At 35.7% G+C, this 16,795-nt stretch overlaps 1 long non-coding RNA gene across 1 annotated transcript in view; it reads right to left on the bottom strand.

Annotated features, from left to right (window-relative positions):
- The window catches only part of LOC121659160, a 66,865-nt gene that overhangs the window by 3,714 nt on the left and 46,356 nt on the right, over positions 1-16,795 (bottom strand). Inside the window, exons 5-6 of the long non-coding RNA XR_006014185.1 lie at positions 10,196-10,389; positions 9,597-9,627 (exon numbers count right to left, since the gene is read on the bottom strand). This is a non-coding gene — a long non-coding RNA (uncharacterized LOC121659160). The remainder of the gene's footprint in view (positions 1-9,596; positions 9,628-10,195; positions 10,390-16,795) is intronic.

Genomic DNA, 16,795 nt, shown 5'->3' on the forward strand with positions numbered 1-16,795 from the left:
AAAGTCAAAATGAAATATTTCAATAGGATTGAAACCAGGAACACAAGCAAAGGAGTCCATATAGGCACCTGTTTAGTAGGAAATAAACCCCCTCTCCAATACCTTTACTGCTTCTGTGGCCTCCATTCAAATATCCATCAAACCCATAATTATTCACTTTCTCAATGACTTTTCACTGGTATCTCAAAATGAATTACCATAGCATGCTTATGCTTATCTGTGTACTTTTTGTTTTCAGTTATTTCAAGTGCCTATTCATTACTTGGGGCACATTAAAAGTATGGCAATATCTTCCACTGTGTCTCTTGTGGTTTGTATTTTACTTTTATTACAACATAGTAATCGGTTATATAAAGCTGAAGGCTTTTAAAACATGACTATTAAACTTTTATCAATAAAATGCACACTATACACATTGGTTCAAAAATAATAAAAAGGAAAGAATAAAATCTAGGATAAAATAAAAATATAGGTCACTGTTTCTGGCATGACAGCTAGAAAGTGTTTGAAAATAGAATAAAACTTGGAGACACAACCTAGAAGAGATGAGATTAGAAAAAAAACAATAACTTTGCCTCCCTGTCTAAATTTTCATATGGTACATCCTCCCACTAGGTCTGAGGCAATCAAAGAATATTCAAAAATTATTAATTTCTGCTAGCCTATAGTATGCCTGTACTCTAAATACAACAGAAGTGCTACCCTGTGTTGAATGCACAGTCCTTTAACAGTGGCAGTAATTAACCTCAAGAGCAGTCAGGGAAGAGAAAAGCTCAGTTTTCCCATTTTCATCCTCAGAAAAAGACCTGGATATGCAAAGGTGTCCTTCTATGCTGTATTTTCCAGAGAAATAACCTTTCTCCTTCTTGCTTCCAGTATTACTCCTATCTTTCATTTGTGAACAGCTTTTCATCATTCCTGTGGTGCTGTTTTCTTCCACCTCCTATATAAACAGCTGCTGGATCACATTCTTCAATAAAGAATCAGTAAAATTAAGCAGTTTAGAAAAAGGAGGACAAATTTCATGCCATATTCCAGTGTCCATATTTCGTGCCTGGTCCCTGCCAGCAGTTGTGTGGGCCTTACAGAGGGAGAAATGATCTCCAGCATGAGAACAGGAGAGATTGGTCAAGGTCAATGAGAACTGCCTACTGGGAGTCTACCTTTTCTCAACGTATACTAGAGACAAACACAAGTTATTGGCAACTGCATCAGCTGTGAGCTGAGAACAAAAGATGTAGTACACAGGTTTTAAAGCCTATCAATCCATGAGAGCCTATGGGAACAGAAAATTTGACTGGCAGTGCAAGGAGAGGATTTTGTCACCCACTTGGTAAATCTCAAATAATTAAATATTATTAACTGCATTTCAGTATGTCCCATTAGAATTAAAACTAATATTTTATCTTTGACAAAGAAAATTTATTGACCCTATACTGAATATTCAGGTCACTGGTGTTATATATGTCTCTTTCCAGTAAAATATCCATCACCAGTATCATTTAGCCTCAAAAGAGAAATCTGAGTTCATTTTCTCATGAATATTATACTCCCCCAGAAGATATGAAATATACAGGCTTTCAGAGTTAAACATGTGAAACCAAAGCATTTTCTTGGTTAATTTTCAAAACTGGCCATTGCCCAAGGGAGGTAAATTCAAATAAACACAAAGATACTGAATCTTACTGCTTTCAAGTACTATGAAAGCCCTTCTCTATTCACTGAGGGCTGCATACAAACTGGATGTTATCTATTTATAACATCCAGCACATACTGAATCAGTATCTCCTGTGATAGAAGAGTTACGCATCTGTGTAGGTGCAGTTTGACACCAGTATAGCTGATGTAATTCCAATGTACTTAAATCAGCTGTATCAGTGTAAGCATTTTTAGCAATACCTCTGGGATTACGTCAGGGAAGGCAGGGGGTGTTTTAATTTTACCAGCCAACTGTAAAGACAGCACAATAAGTTTGATTAGAATGCAACAAACTGCTGATACCTTGTGCCATAAAATCCAAATTCTGTTATGGAAACTATTCAAAGATGGAAAGAAAAAAAGAAAAATAATAATAATAATATGGTATTGTTCATTCAGGGGGAGAACCATCCAATTTTCGCAGGGAGAACACTTTCTTTCCTGGTTCAAATTGTACCTTCACCTCAAAAATGTAGTCCATTCCTGTAACATGGGGGAAATTGGTTAGTGCTCTCCATGGCTGGGCAAGCCTTATAGAATAGGTCTTTTGCATCATGGGAGATTGCTGTAATGTCTGAACAATTACCCCATAGCAACATTATCCCTAATCCCTAAAGGAAGTGCCAAGGGTGCTGCTCTGGGTAGATTTTCAGCCAGTGTCTGTCCTGTTGATTTCTAGGCTAGGTCTGAAATCAGAATTGCACCTCCTTCCATTTCACCCTGAGGCACCTGACTCTTCCTATAGAGCTGAAAAATCTTACAGACTGTTCTGCAGTCCTCAGCTGAGGGCAGGTCTCTGAAGATTTTAGGAGTATAAGACCTTAACTGACCCAGCCCTACCTAATTCTAGACAACAGAAGATATGGCAGCCATTAAATATTCTGCAATGAGAAATGCTCCATTTATGATTTTGTTCACATCTTTTAAATTCATGCCTTTGAGCAGGACTTCCAGCATTCTGAGATAATAACGAGGTAATGAAAAATTGCTGGTTTTGATGTCTGTTTGGCTAGCAGCCACTAGCAGTGGTTAGGATCAAGAGAACGACAGATGTCCTTTATAATATATCAGTTACTGATGGGAAGATCCCAGATCTGAAGCACCATAAGTCCCTTCAAGGGAAGGACATAAAGTTGGAAAATATCACAGAGGTAGAATTAGATTATACAAAATATATATTTCACATGAGTACCTTAGGCATCTCTTTGATTTCTTGGGTCAATCAGTGCTAAGTTTAGTTATAAAGGATGAAACCAAGCAGTCAGACTGCTGGAAAAGATTGAAATAAAATAAGTATGTTCAGGACAATAAGTAAAGGATGTTTATCAGTTTATACCACATGTCTAGATTTAGAAATGATTTGCTAGAAACAGTGTTGGTATGCTTCCCAGAGATAATGTTTCTCTCTTTTGCCTTTTCTGTGTGATACAGACGCTTTCAGATGGCAGATATTAAACTAGAAACAGCTGTATCCTCTCCACAAAATATTTTATTACTGACAAGCCATATGTCTATTGCCTGTCCTTAAAAAGACAACTGCGTGCCACACAGCATGCAGAGAATTGGGGCATATAATACAGACCAAAAAAAAAAAAGGAGGAAAACCTCTCTGTCAAGACTGGTGTAGATTATGTTGTTGTTGTTTCACCCTGTACCATAACTAATTGTTTACACAGACAGACACAGAAACAGAAGACAGATACCACTTAACTTTGTAAGACAGGGCATTTTCCATAAAATGTATGCTTGTGGCCTCCCCAAACTCCAGCTTGGACCTCCAGAAGAGACTGCCTTTTTCTTCCTGTCCATTGTCACAGACCAGGGTTTTCCTCTCTTCTTAGGTATTTTCCACAAGCCATTGCTTTCTCACACTCAAGAGTTTAAATTTGCAACTGATTTCATATTGCTTTTTCCAAAGGTCAATTAAGGCTGTTCTCTTTTGGCTGCCGGAGTATGTGCAAATCTCAGAATTTCTCATGAAAATGAAAAGCACAGATTTTTTCAAACAGAAGACTGGCTATAGAAATTATTCAAATGATACAAAAGGGCAAGAAATAAATGCAACTTTTAATTTGCCATAACAGACACACTCACAATTTTGATTTGGACTTAGAGGAAATGACATTCAACAAGTTGATGAAAACTTTTCTTTTCAAACATCCTTACTACAGAGTATGTGAAAGCCCACTTAACACTGTAAGAGATACCTGTGGGTACTGGTCTGCTTCTCCACATGGAACAAGAGTCTGCAGTATCATGTGAAATTCCTAACTTGGCTTCTGCGCATCATACAGATAACATTTGCTTCTTTTTAATGGTGTGATATCCTTTCAGAAATACTAACACTCTGCACTTAGAGAATTTTATCTCCAGTATAGTGGCCAATTTATGCCATCAGCAATTTAACCCAGTGTAAAGTAGCACATTAATCTTGGAATATTGTCCAAAATTCAGGGACAACACAGTTTATACATATACATGTAGATTTTTTATATGTATATATAATCTGACAAATCATTGGATACAACACAAAATCTGACCAATCATTGGGTTAAAATCTGAGTAGAAAAGTACAACATGCGTCTACTGTGTTGGAGATGATACTTCTCTGGAACACCATCAGATATAATTTTCTGGTTTGTTTAGCATATGACTGAGGATGGACAATTTCCCTCATGCAGATTTCTGTTGCTGAAAACTGCAGTAACTGCAAGATACACTCAATTCAAATCCTTTTTAACAGTTCAGAGAAGTCAATGGCTCAATCCTTCATATTTCCTTTTTTTTATTTCTGTAAGGACTAAATTTAACATTCTTTAGTGATCTGATAAATTTACTGGAAGAAGGGATTTTGCCATTCTCTCCCACAGTGGCCCAGAGGGAGACTGAAAATTTAATACATTTTGGCTCCTAAGTTCCAAACAATTCCCGCTCTAACCAATTATAGATGCAGTTCATAATGCCTTATTTTCAGTTGTCCAAATGTTAGATATCTTAGTATTAGCCATCTGACACAGCCTTTATATGCTGTGTGCAGAAATGTGTGAATTTCAGGGGAATGATTAATCTCATCCTAAAATAGGTATAAAAAATTGAAGATATTATTCAGTTGAAAAGGTTCCTGTTCCTTTCCTTTAATGATTAGCTGAGATTCAAACATTTAAGAACTTTTGAACATTTGAGTTCACCTGGAGAAATTCCAGCTATGGTGTTCATTGTGTTTTGTTATTTTTAATCCTGAAACATAAGCATGAGGTTTTCAGCATGAGAAAATACATCAGAATTTAGATATATCACTTTGAATACTGAGAAATAGAAATACTGAAAAATAAGGCGTGTCATGTGTGATTTCACAGAAAAAAATGCGAACACTGAAAGTTGTCAATAGAGACTTGTGAATTGGAACTTCAAAAGTATTTTCTTCTTTACTGTTAAAAAGAGGTGCAGGTTTGTCCTATTTTTCACATAAACACCTGCCTCTAGATAATCTGCAAAGGTGCATTTTTGTCTTCTTCATTATTCATAAGCAAAAGTTCAGGTCTTACTAAAAAAACCACATTAGACGTATAGATTAACTACGATTGCATTTGTACAAAATATTGTATGATTTGTCTCACAACTGAAAAAGTTGAAAATGGAGAAGATCATTTGTCAAATATGCTTAGTGACAGAAATGCTGACAACAGGAAATCTATGGACTTTGGTAGCACGAGAATTTAGATAAGCGCAGAAGAAAAATTAGTTGTTTACATTACTGCTATATCGTAAAAGCCAATGCATTGGAAACACTCATCAAGAAATTTCTTCCATTATATTATAGCATTTAATAAAATCACAAATTCCAAAATTATCAAAACTCAAATGCAAATATACATGGAGCATCCTAATGCATAATTGTTCAGTTTGCCAACCCTTTCAACATTTTTGCAAAAATAATGACCTTCATATTTTTTCCTGCCCTCCTCACTATACAAATTTTTTGGACAGAATTCTGGACTGATTGACAGATCCCAAAGAAAAAGCTCTCCAGGATCTCACTTTAGCCTCCTCTTATACACCACAGGAAAAGGTGATACCCTACTTAAGAAAAAATTATAAAAGATCTTCATGTAATTGTAATGTGAGCAATAAGGTTAAACATGCAATATCTATACATGAGGAAATGGGACTTTGATGAATTCCCACGCTGCAGTAATGGGGTTGAAGCAATAACGTTATCTATTTTCTCATGTCTTTATATTTTACCCATTAATTCACAGAAGGAAAATGAAATCACTAGTGGCAAATAAAAATGACTGCTCTGCAAACAAAAATAAAGAAAAAATTATTGCTTCATGGAAATACTAAGGAGTTCAGTTTGCTTTAGAGTTTTTTTTTTAATATCTCCAAATATTTGCAATAATAGAAGGTATCAAATTTAGAAATACTGATTTAGAAATTTGATTGCAATTTTCATGTTCTAAGTCTTCCTGTCATAGCTAGCTTGAGGCACTACTGCAGTAGGGGAATTTCATTTATACAAGTTCAATTAACTTCTTTTCAAAATATAGCAAGATCCATTGTTCCAAGACAGTAGTTTAAATGACTGAAAATGGAAAGCAAGAGCACTAAGAGCTTTTTCTCTTGGAAATGCTGGAAATACATTTTTCCTTCTCTTCTTTTTTTTTTTTTTTTTTTTTTTTTTTTTTTTTTTTTGTCTCTGGATGGGAATTGGAATTAAATGCCATTGGTGGTTTCCCAGTAACAATGGGAGCTAATTCTTCTTGGAACTGATTTTCAGTATTATTTTATAGTCTACCTGACTTACCTTAATAGAAATTTTAAAAAGCTGCATTAAAAGGGAAAAGAAGCCCCAGTCACAGACAGCTTTCTGTTTTCTGTTCATATCACAAGAATTTGTTTGTATCCCATTTTGTCTTGCAGGCTTTGGTTCATTCTCCTGTTGTCACTGTGAAGATGACATCTGCACCATTATTTCATTATCATATTTTAAAACCACTCTCTGTAACTATTATTTTCATGAAAACCATTTTGAACCATGCTACAGAAAGGAATAATTGTCCCTGTGAAGTTGCATAAATTTATCAAATATAAACATTAATGTAGCTATACTCAGGAAACATATTTTAAGGACTTCCATGAAAAAATCCCTCGGTCTGTTGTATACTAATTAGTTTTAAGTAAAATACTTAAGTTTGTACTAAAGTAAAAAAGAACTACATTTAACCAAAACAAGAGTATCTTTACTATGCATTATATGTGAGTGAAAAGAACCCCATAATTTATAAATGAGTAATTGTTTATATGTGTCTGTTGGACTAAAATCCACCTGTTTTGTACGCAAGGACCAGGATCCTTTGCTGTAGAACAAGAGTCTTAGTAGAGACCAGATTTCGCATACATAACCATGATGAAAATAGAGACTAATAGGTTAAAAACTGTAAAGCCCATCCTAAATTTTAGTAAACCTGGAAAATATGGAGGAGTTACTGTATTTGACTAACTAAAAGATACTCTTAATGGACCTCTCTAATATTTATGCAACGATGAGCAGGCACTGGAAATGGACAAGTTGTGCCACCCAGTCAATTTTATCATTAATTTCTGTTTCTGTATAATCCTCCTGGAGAAATGCTTACTCTTTTGAAGTTGGCATGATTTTCAAGGGACAATCAGTAAAGTTGTTATGAAGCCCTCACCCTCTCTGGAGAACAAATGAGCTCATCCAGTTTCACAGATGTGCCACCCTATTCCTGGACTGAATTGTCAGATCTTTAGAGACAGAACACCTCGTGGTTTGAGGCACACATTAATTCAAATTTAGATCAAGTCCACAGGGAAAGCTTCCTATCACAGTGCACTTAGTTGAAGGAAAGTGATAGAAAACCCATTGTTAGGTAAAAAATTCAGCTTTAAAACTTTTGGTAAGTGTAAATGGCTCAATGGGAAACAAAACAGCTTGTAGCTAATAAATACTCTCTTTCCATCTCTATATTGTCTGAAGACCTTTTCTGAAGACTTTTATTCAAACATACATTCAAGACAGATAACAGGAAATGTTCAAAAACAGGCCTTTTGGCAATCTGTAATTAAGACACTACAGTCCTTGAGATGGAAATCTCAATGGAAATTTAATTTAACCCAATGTTTGTGTTTTAAGTATTTGGTTTGCACAATACTAGAATTTAGTCAAAATTACTTTTCTTTTTTTGAGATTGTAATAAAGCAAAGACAAATTACTATCCTACTCTCCCACTGCAAGGACAAGCAGCCAAAATTACGGAAGAGAGTTTTCACACAGGGTGGAAAGAAACACTGAAGGATCATTTACTCTATCTTCTTACAAATTTTTCCTTTTGCTTTGACTTTTTCACTGTGAGGGTAGTGAGGCACTGGAACAGGTTGCCCAAAGAAGCTGTAAATGCCATATCCCTGAAATGTTCAAGGTCAGACTGGACTGGGCTCTCAGCAACCTGGTCTAGGGGAGGTGTCCCTGCCCATGGTAGGAGGGGTTGGAAATAGATGATATTTAAAGTTCCTTTCAACCCAAACCATTACATGATTCTAACATTTAAATGAAGAAGCCTACAACATATCGTTTTATTAAGGACCAGAAGTATTTCTATGTTCAAGGAGAGACCTTTGAACATGGGCCTCCTTGTTTTATCCATTTCTATTAAATGACATTTGGGTGAAAAGGCAAAGACTATTCCTTCTGCTAAATGGTTATGTTATGGTCCATTTAAAGAAGTTCAACCATGAAAATCACTCTAGATACCCAGTAAAATTGGCAAAAAGCTGACTTTTAAGAAGCAGTAGCACGCAAACTAAATTGTTTTCCAGTAGGATTGCAGCATTTTTAGTGCTCCCTCACCCTGCCCCAAATAAGTCTTCACACAGGTCCGGGGAAAACAAGGGGATTTCCATTAATGTTATTATTACTGGATTTTTACTCATGTGAAATATTACTGTCATAGCGAAACTATAGATAATATTTGTAGCTTTCCATAAACTTTTATTCCCTAGGAACCAAATTAATGCTTTAAAATTGATGTTATTTTAAAACAGACAAAAATGATAAATGAGAAGTTGAAACATAAAACTGCTTGTTTCAACAAGAAAACACCCTATTTGAACTATCAGGATCTCGAATTAGTATGTCTTTTTACTAGAGAAAAAAATTACTCCTGTTACACAATATTTTTATAACAAATAAAAAAGAGAACCTTAAAATGAAATTTTTTAAGTAGGGTATTATGTAGGAAATCTCTACTAAAAAAAAAGGAAAATAGAGGCCCATCAAAGGTAGTTTCATTTTATATAATAAGACCCATGGACAGTCACAGCCAGATTATTGCTTTCCTCCACACAGATCCATTCCTCAGCACTTTTGGTGCCCATCATCAGCATTCCAATCTGCAGGCCTGTGGCTGCAGCCACACACGGGCAAACACTCTGGAGCGGGGGAGCTGATTGTATAGCCTGAAGTGTATGAATAAAGGCTTATTACAAAGCAAATGCATAAGGGTCTCCTACAGTGTCACTCCCCTCAAGCAAGCAAGGCGGGAAATTGATCATGATTCTGAAAAGTAATTAAGTTTGAAAGGAAAAGTAAATCCTATTTATCTAAAGCAAGCTCTGGTTTAACTAAAGGGAGCATCTCAAGCCCTAAAAATGCCTTCCTGAAGAAAACTTACAAAATAAAGCAGTTATGAAGAGTGAGACAAAATAGACATAAATGGAAGGCATGTAAATTCATGTTATGCAAACAAGGCTTTAAGTTAAGTACACCAGACATCCTCATATTCATACAATAAGAACATGCAAAGTCTACAGCACTGACAGAAATATTTTATGACATGTATTTGATGACTGTGAAAGATCAGTAGCTCACTTACCATAGTGAAATCTGGGAACACAGCCAGTAATCTTTAAAAAACACAATTAAAATACATTAGTTAGTTAGTTTATAACTTAAAAGGATAGCATGTTCTAAATATTGGACTTTTCAATTGTAAACCCTCTGATGGTAGAAAGTCAGAACATTTAACTTCTGTTCTTGTGAATATCCTTGTTTTGCCGTTTTTCTCTTCTTAAAAAGTACCACATAAAAAATATCAAATAGGGTAAATATTTTCTAGGGGAAGGATTAATTCCACTTATTCTGGCATGTCTAAAAATTTGCATTAATTTCATATAATGTAGTTGAAATTTGCTCTCCACCTAAATCAATGGCTGCCATTCCTTGCAGTCTTGTATTTTTTTGTAGTCTGGCTCAGTTTATGAATTGTCTCACAAGTAGATTTTATAAAACCTTTTGTACAGCTCACAGTTTTCAAGTATTAAAATCTAAGCTTATCAAATTGTGAAATACAAAGCCCTAAGACGCTTTTATAAGTCACACCAAAGAGAAATCAAGAAACCTACGCCCATGAGCACTTATTTTTTTATGAGGTCATACAGTATGTGAAAAGACAAGAAAAAGAGATCATTTTACCGTATTGAAATCCATTCAGTATGTTTGCTGCTCTGTCTAGAAGACAGCAACACCTGAAGTAGCCAATACCAACTGCTGGAGAAAGGAGAAATGAGAGCAGCTCTGAACAGGCCATCCAGCCAATGTCATGGCATGCAGCTCTCCCACCTTGCAGTCATTGTCTTGCAGTGTGACTCATCCAGCTCCAAAGTAATCTAATAAGGACATGATTCAGGGCAGTGTGATAGGAATCTTGATTGATTTCGCATGCACAGGTTTCTGACATGTACAAATGGAGAGGACTATTTTGTAGGTAATTATTTGATGCCTACAGAAAGCCAAAGACATAATTCATAACAAAAGCCACTTTTCTTTGTAGGAGACAATATTTTGTGTTATGTAAAAGCTGTGTGGAAAACAATATTTATCTTGTAATGAACTTTAATTAAATAAAATGTTAACTCTGAACTAGAGACATAATGAATGTATAAATGTTGCCTGTAAGCTGTTCTCAAAACTATGGGATGAATTATTTTCAGCCATAATTTTTGTGACTACTCAGTTTCTTGGATTTAATTAGCAGTTTTACCAAGAAAAACATTTTCACCTTATGACTTGAAATATTCCAGTACTGAATTTTCAGATAGTTTTTCTAAGTTCCAGCAATCTATTTGGAAAGGTCCATCAAATCATAGCAAAGAAATCACATAAATTTACCGTATGGAATGCATGAAAATTAAGTAATACAGTTCAGCTGCCACACAAATAACCAAAACAAAAACAAAGATATGAAATTTTTTGTTTCCTCTTTAAAAATTCTCTGTTTAGAAATTACTGATGTGCTTAAGGAAGTAATGAACTTTTGATGGGCAATTTGCAATCATACAAATCAATGGATGTATTTGACAGACATTAAAAAATGCATGTTTACCACTACCACAGAACAAAGCAAAATACAACTTTATTTTCTTCCATGTTTATGAATGAACATTCTAATTAGCAGTCAATACCACAAATCAGGAAGATTTTTCATATGGAATCTCTTCCTTCCTTCCCAGTCTTCCTCTATTCTGTCCTCCACAGAGAATCATAACAAATCTCCAACAAACTTCAGAAGAACAAGTTTTCAAAAATGTTAATGAATTATTGTCAACTTTATTAAACCACTTCAAGAACAATCGACATAACTGAACATTTACAATTTTTTTGTCAGACACTTTATTAAGTGGTATTTTGAAAGTCACTTAAATTTTAATTATGTTTTGTATCAAAGGAGTTTTCATGCAACCTAAAATTCAATTTCATTGCTTTTTATTAATCAGTAAGTACCACATTATTATATATTCTATAGTATTACAGATAATTTATATATACATTTGTGTATGTATGCATATAAATGATAAAACATAAATATTTCACTGCTTGTTTTCAGCTTTTTTTAAGAAGAGTAGAAAAAACTAAAGGAACCAGAGTTTTTTCTCTTCTCTTCTCTTCTCTCAACATTATACTCAGTGTGACAGTCTCCACTCAAATGCCTCTGGGCATGTGTACATCTCTAACTACAATAATCAGTGCTGGAAACTGTTCCAAATCCTTCCTGAAGAATTTCTAGTTCTCTCTTCTTTCACCCATTAGCTTCATTTTTGTCTGAATAGCTAATGTCAGTCAATCAGCATAAAGAGAATAGCAAGATTAAATTCAGTGAAGGGGGAAAAAAATGGTGTGGTAAGGATAAATTTTACAGATCTCAGAAGTCACACAAGCACTGGCATAAAATCTGCAGAATGCGAAATCATAGCTTAGTTACTGCACACAGCCACCTCTAGCTTTTATTCCAAACTGTCAGTATCCATTACAGCTTCAATTCATTTATTACCATACCTATCTTTCTTTCTGCCTGTAATCATTTATAAAGAAAAGCAAACTTCTATTGTATTTATTGCTGCTGCTGAGACTTGAATGAAACTGTTTTCCATAGATATTAGGCAAGTTTATTCCCTTACCATGTAGAGTTATGTTGTGAACCACATCTGCATTTAGACCACTGCCCATCATGTATGCTCATATATCTTGCTCTAAATTAATTAAATTGTTGTAAAACTACATAGACTAGCTATGTTCTCATACACTTTAACCCAATTCTATATTTATTCCTCCCTGAAAGTGTAATGTCAGATTAAGTTAAATCACCCTACATTTTAAGTAAAGGTTTTGTAAGCTACAGGGTGGTTTAAGAAATTGTGTTCCATGCTATTCATTACCATTAATCTGTTCAACTACTCTAAGTGATTTTATTTCAATGATTTCTCTTTAAATCTAATTCATTTAGTGATTTCTAAAGGTGTTTTCTCGCTTGCTCTCTCTCTCTCTGCTCAGAAAATCCAGGTGTTTTTTGTTGGTTTGCCACTGACTAAATTGTAGGCCCTATTCACATCTGTCTTTATCACTAGCATCCCTGTCCGTAATATTGGCAGCTGTACACATACAGAATTTTGCAATGCCCAGCAGGAGGAAATTGTCCCCTCCAATAACTTGAGGTTTCTTGATGAGAGAGTGGAGACATTGAGGAATACATTGCTGCCTGTGCCTGCAGTCGCCCATGTCAATGGCTCTTAACTATACCAAGGAAAGTATTACCTTCAACAAGGCTTGATGAAGTGAAACCCAGACTGCACCAACTTCTGTATCTAAAACAGTCTACAGTGAAAGGAGTCTAAGGACTGCTATATATCATATCCATCATTTCATCCATCAGCTTTCTCAGAAGTTTTGGGAAAACGGAAGATTTGATATTACCTCTCAAGAGCATCAGATTTTAGTCAAGTTACTGACACAGTTACTAGCTTAAAAGAGGGCAACACAAATTCTGAAGAGAGGAACAGTTATGCAATACAGTGAAAACGTACCAGATTCTTCCCTATCTGTAACCATTGAATTCTTCACTTCCCAACCACTAATTTTATTATCCTCTGCCTTGAACATCCACATATTTTAAAGGAGCTTTGGGGATGAAAGCTTAGGTTCCTGGGGGAATTTGCACAAGCCAGGATGATCCACAGTTTTGAATTTCTTTATGCACATTGTGTTAGTGAGGATTTTAATTAAACTCAGTGGCAGATAGTCTGAAGCAGCTGAGGCCCATAGCTATTGTGTATGAAGGAAAAGCATTGAAGGAGTAGATGGATAATTATATGGAAATCAGAACTCATTTCAGGCTCCCATGTAATTATCTAGGTCGTCAAAATAGTCCCTCAAAACCAGGAAATCTTTGTAATTCAGACGCATATATATATTTTTTTTTTTAAGTTATAATATCAAGCTGGGACAATATTATATGTACATAGTATAATTTTAAACCACATATTTATGCCACAAACCATTTCTTAAAATATAAAATAGCCTCACAAAATAGCCTCATTTTTCTCTGCATCCAGAAGTATCTTAAAGCCTAACCTACCTCACATCTGTATAGGATGTGCTGTTTTTCTAAAGCCAATACTCCAGTTTCTGGAGAATGAAGAGGAAAAGAAAGGTGAGAAGCCAAGACTTGCACAAATAACTCCTCACTGCTGTCCAAAAAAGGAAATTATAGTAGAAGGTCCTTTGTCATAATTTTGTCATGATCTCATAAAAATCTAAGACAAGAGTGAAGAATCAACTGTGACACTGGATAGGTGTCATCAAAATCTGTAAGCATATATGTTAAAGAAACTGGTATGTTATTCAAAAAGTGCAAATACTGATTGCTTTGGGAGTATTCTGCTTAGGCTGGGTGCAGTGTAGTAGCTTCAGAACTTCAATTAGTACTGAATCGTAAAAAGAAAACCCTTCTCTCATGTTCAGATTGGAATTTCTGTAAAGTATGATAATTGCTATGTCCTCACCTGCAACTCCTTGCTTAAAAAAAAAAAAAAATCAATGAAAGTCTTTAAAAAGATTTGACTCGTTCCCTTTATTGCACAAAAGAGCCTTTGAGCTAACAAAAATGCTTGTTTGTAGATTCTAGATCGCTTTAAAGTGAGGCTGAGAGAGACAGGCATAACACACATATTACATCAAAACACCCCAGTCAGCATCATTTGAGGGGTAACCATGGTGGTAATCGCCACAATGGACAACACTCATCTGTGGTGCCTGGGTATATTCCTGCTCATCCCACTGCAAAGCATCCCTGCACCATTGCCACGCTGTGAACACCACCACTACTGCATCCAAACTGTACTCATGCAGCTGGTGCCAAGGGCTGTAGCTTTTTATGGTACGGTGTAATTAGCTTTTCCTCTGGAAAGCTGAATCCTACTGCCCTGAATACAGTACAGCCCTCTCACAAAACAGCTTCCTGAAAAGAGGTGGAGGAGGCAGTGTTCCACATATCCAGCCTCACTACTCTACTCTGTTAGGCAATATCTGCTGGCTCCTCGGATGCCATTGGGAAACAGTGAAACTGCTTGTTCAGTGCCTGCACTCACATTTCCCTCTGTTTTTACATTTTTTGATTCTTTGAATCTCACACTCCCTCCCTTTTTCCATTCCTTGGCACATATAGTCACATGATTCCTCCCTGCTCATTTCTCCATAACTTTTTCTCATGTCTTCTTGGAAAAGGCTTGAAGATTTTTTTGGACTGTTGTCTAGGTTGAATCCAAAAAAAAGACTGTTTAATCCAAAAGAGAAACTGTTTAAAGGAAGAACATAAACCCGGCCACTCCCTGCCATATATTCTGTACCTACTCCCCCATCCTCCATACTTCTTGCAATAAGCATGCTAGAGGGTACAGCCTTGCATCTTATTTTAAGTGTATTTTCATGGACCTGCTGTCCAAAAATTTATATACTTCCTTTTTGTAAGTGTCTATATCACCTGCAATCACAATCTTTTATGGCAAAGGATTCCATAAGCTTTCTACCACCAAGAAGAAATATGCTCCTTTATCTGTTTTAAATTAAACTCACCGTTTTCTTCAACCTCCATCTAGTTTTGCTACTACAGGCTCATGTACCAAGGTGTAAGTCTGCCATCTTAATGTTTTTGTGAACTTTGTTCATATGTCACTCCTAAGAGGAGCATCACTGATAATCGCTGATATTTTATTCTCTTCTCATAAGCCAACTGTTCCATCTCCTCCATAATTTTAATTATCCTTTGCCTTCGCCACTTTGTTCTTCTTGAGATGCAGAGACAATACTGGCCAACCATGCTGAAGATAGAAGCTCATCAAAATTTTGTGTGGCAAACTGTCTCTGTCCTGCTCTCAGTTGCTTTCAAGATGATGCTAAGCTCTACATTTTTCTTCAATTTTTTTTTTTTTTTTTTCTGGCTACAACCACCTGCCAAGAAAGTTATTTCAGACAAATGTCAGCCCAAAATCTGTTACTTAAGTGTTATTTCCAAGTTCAGTACTGGAAAAAGGTAACATACAATGGAAAGTTAAATGACTTCTCTCTGTCACACTCGTTGAACCAGACTCATATTTCAAAGTATTTCCCTTGTTTTCTGCTGCAATCATTAAATGACTCTAGCTTCTTGTGTGTTAAAGATCAGTTTTTCCTTTTCAACTTTCCCTGTAATCTGTTTACTGACTTATCTCTCTTGATATATTGTGAGGAATAAGCAAGCAGGTTTAGAAAGCTATGGCTTCATGGCCTTCCTGAGAAACTTGATTTACCAAGGCACAGCTGAGGCCCTGCCTTAGAATCAACTATGGTCGTGGTTTGTGGTAGCTGCAAAGAGCAAAGCATGACAAATCTGAACCAAATAGACAACATAGTATACACAAATGTGTATTTAGAGAAAACATGTAACATTTAAAATATCCCTTGAAATCCTATTCCTAACATACCAAACTTTGGAATGCTGTTTACACACATGCTTTCAGAAAACCCTACTAAACATGCTGTAAGTTAAAGTTTTTAAGCTCTCATCCACATCTAAAGCTGAAAAAAACGTTCAAATGCCTGAGTTTTCTCGTTGTCTCATGAAAACTGTCCCCACTGACCAAGCTCTTCTGGCACCATAATGAAGCCTCTCCTCATTGGGCCTATTTTGAAGCGTTTTTATTGTTTCTTGCTATGCGCATTATGTTGGCTAGGTAACTCCCTAGCTGGTTTGTGTTCTCATTCAAAGTGACAGCCTACCAGTAAATAAAAATGTTCAATTACCAAATGAGAACTGAAACTACAGTCCTATCACTTCACTTCAGACACCATTTAAAAAAAGAAAGAAAACCCACCCAGACAACCCAAAACATTAATGGTAAAACAGGAAATAACACTGATTTGGGATTGATTTTTGAGTGGCATTCACTCATTAACTGTTCCAAACACATTAAGAGCCTGAGGGGATCTTCCATGTCTCAGTGAAGGAGAGGCAGTTAGTCAAAACTTTTTATTTATAACAGTCACAAGAGTATTCAAACCAGGAGCTCCATCCCTGCAAGCAAGGGAATTATGCAGCACCTGAAGTCACACTTCCATATCATGTTTTACAATAGTATTCTGCATGTCATAAACATTAAAATAAGTTCTTGAAAAAGGGGGGGAAAAAAAGCCTAAACAATTTAATTAATTTTCTTTTATAATGGACAAAGCTCCCTATAGGTTTTCATATATACATAAACAAAG

This window comes from Corvus kubaryi, unplaced genomic scaffold, assembly GCF_017639235.1.
Source record: "Corvus kubaryi isolate FWS band 111438036 unplaced genomic scaffold, C.kubaryi_AGA036_p1.0 split3-73, whole genome shotgun sequence".
Taxonomy (NCBI): Eukaryota; Metazoa; Chordata; class Aves; order Passeriformes; family Corvidae; genus Corvus; species Corvus kubaryi.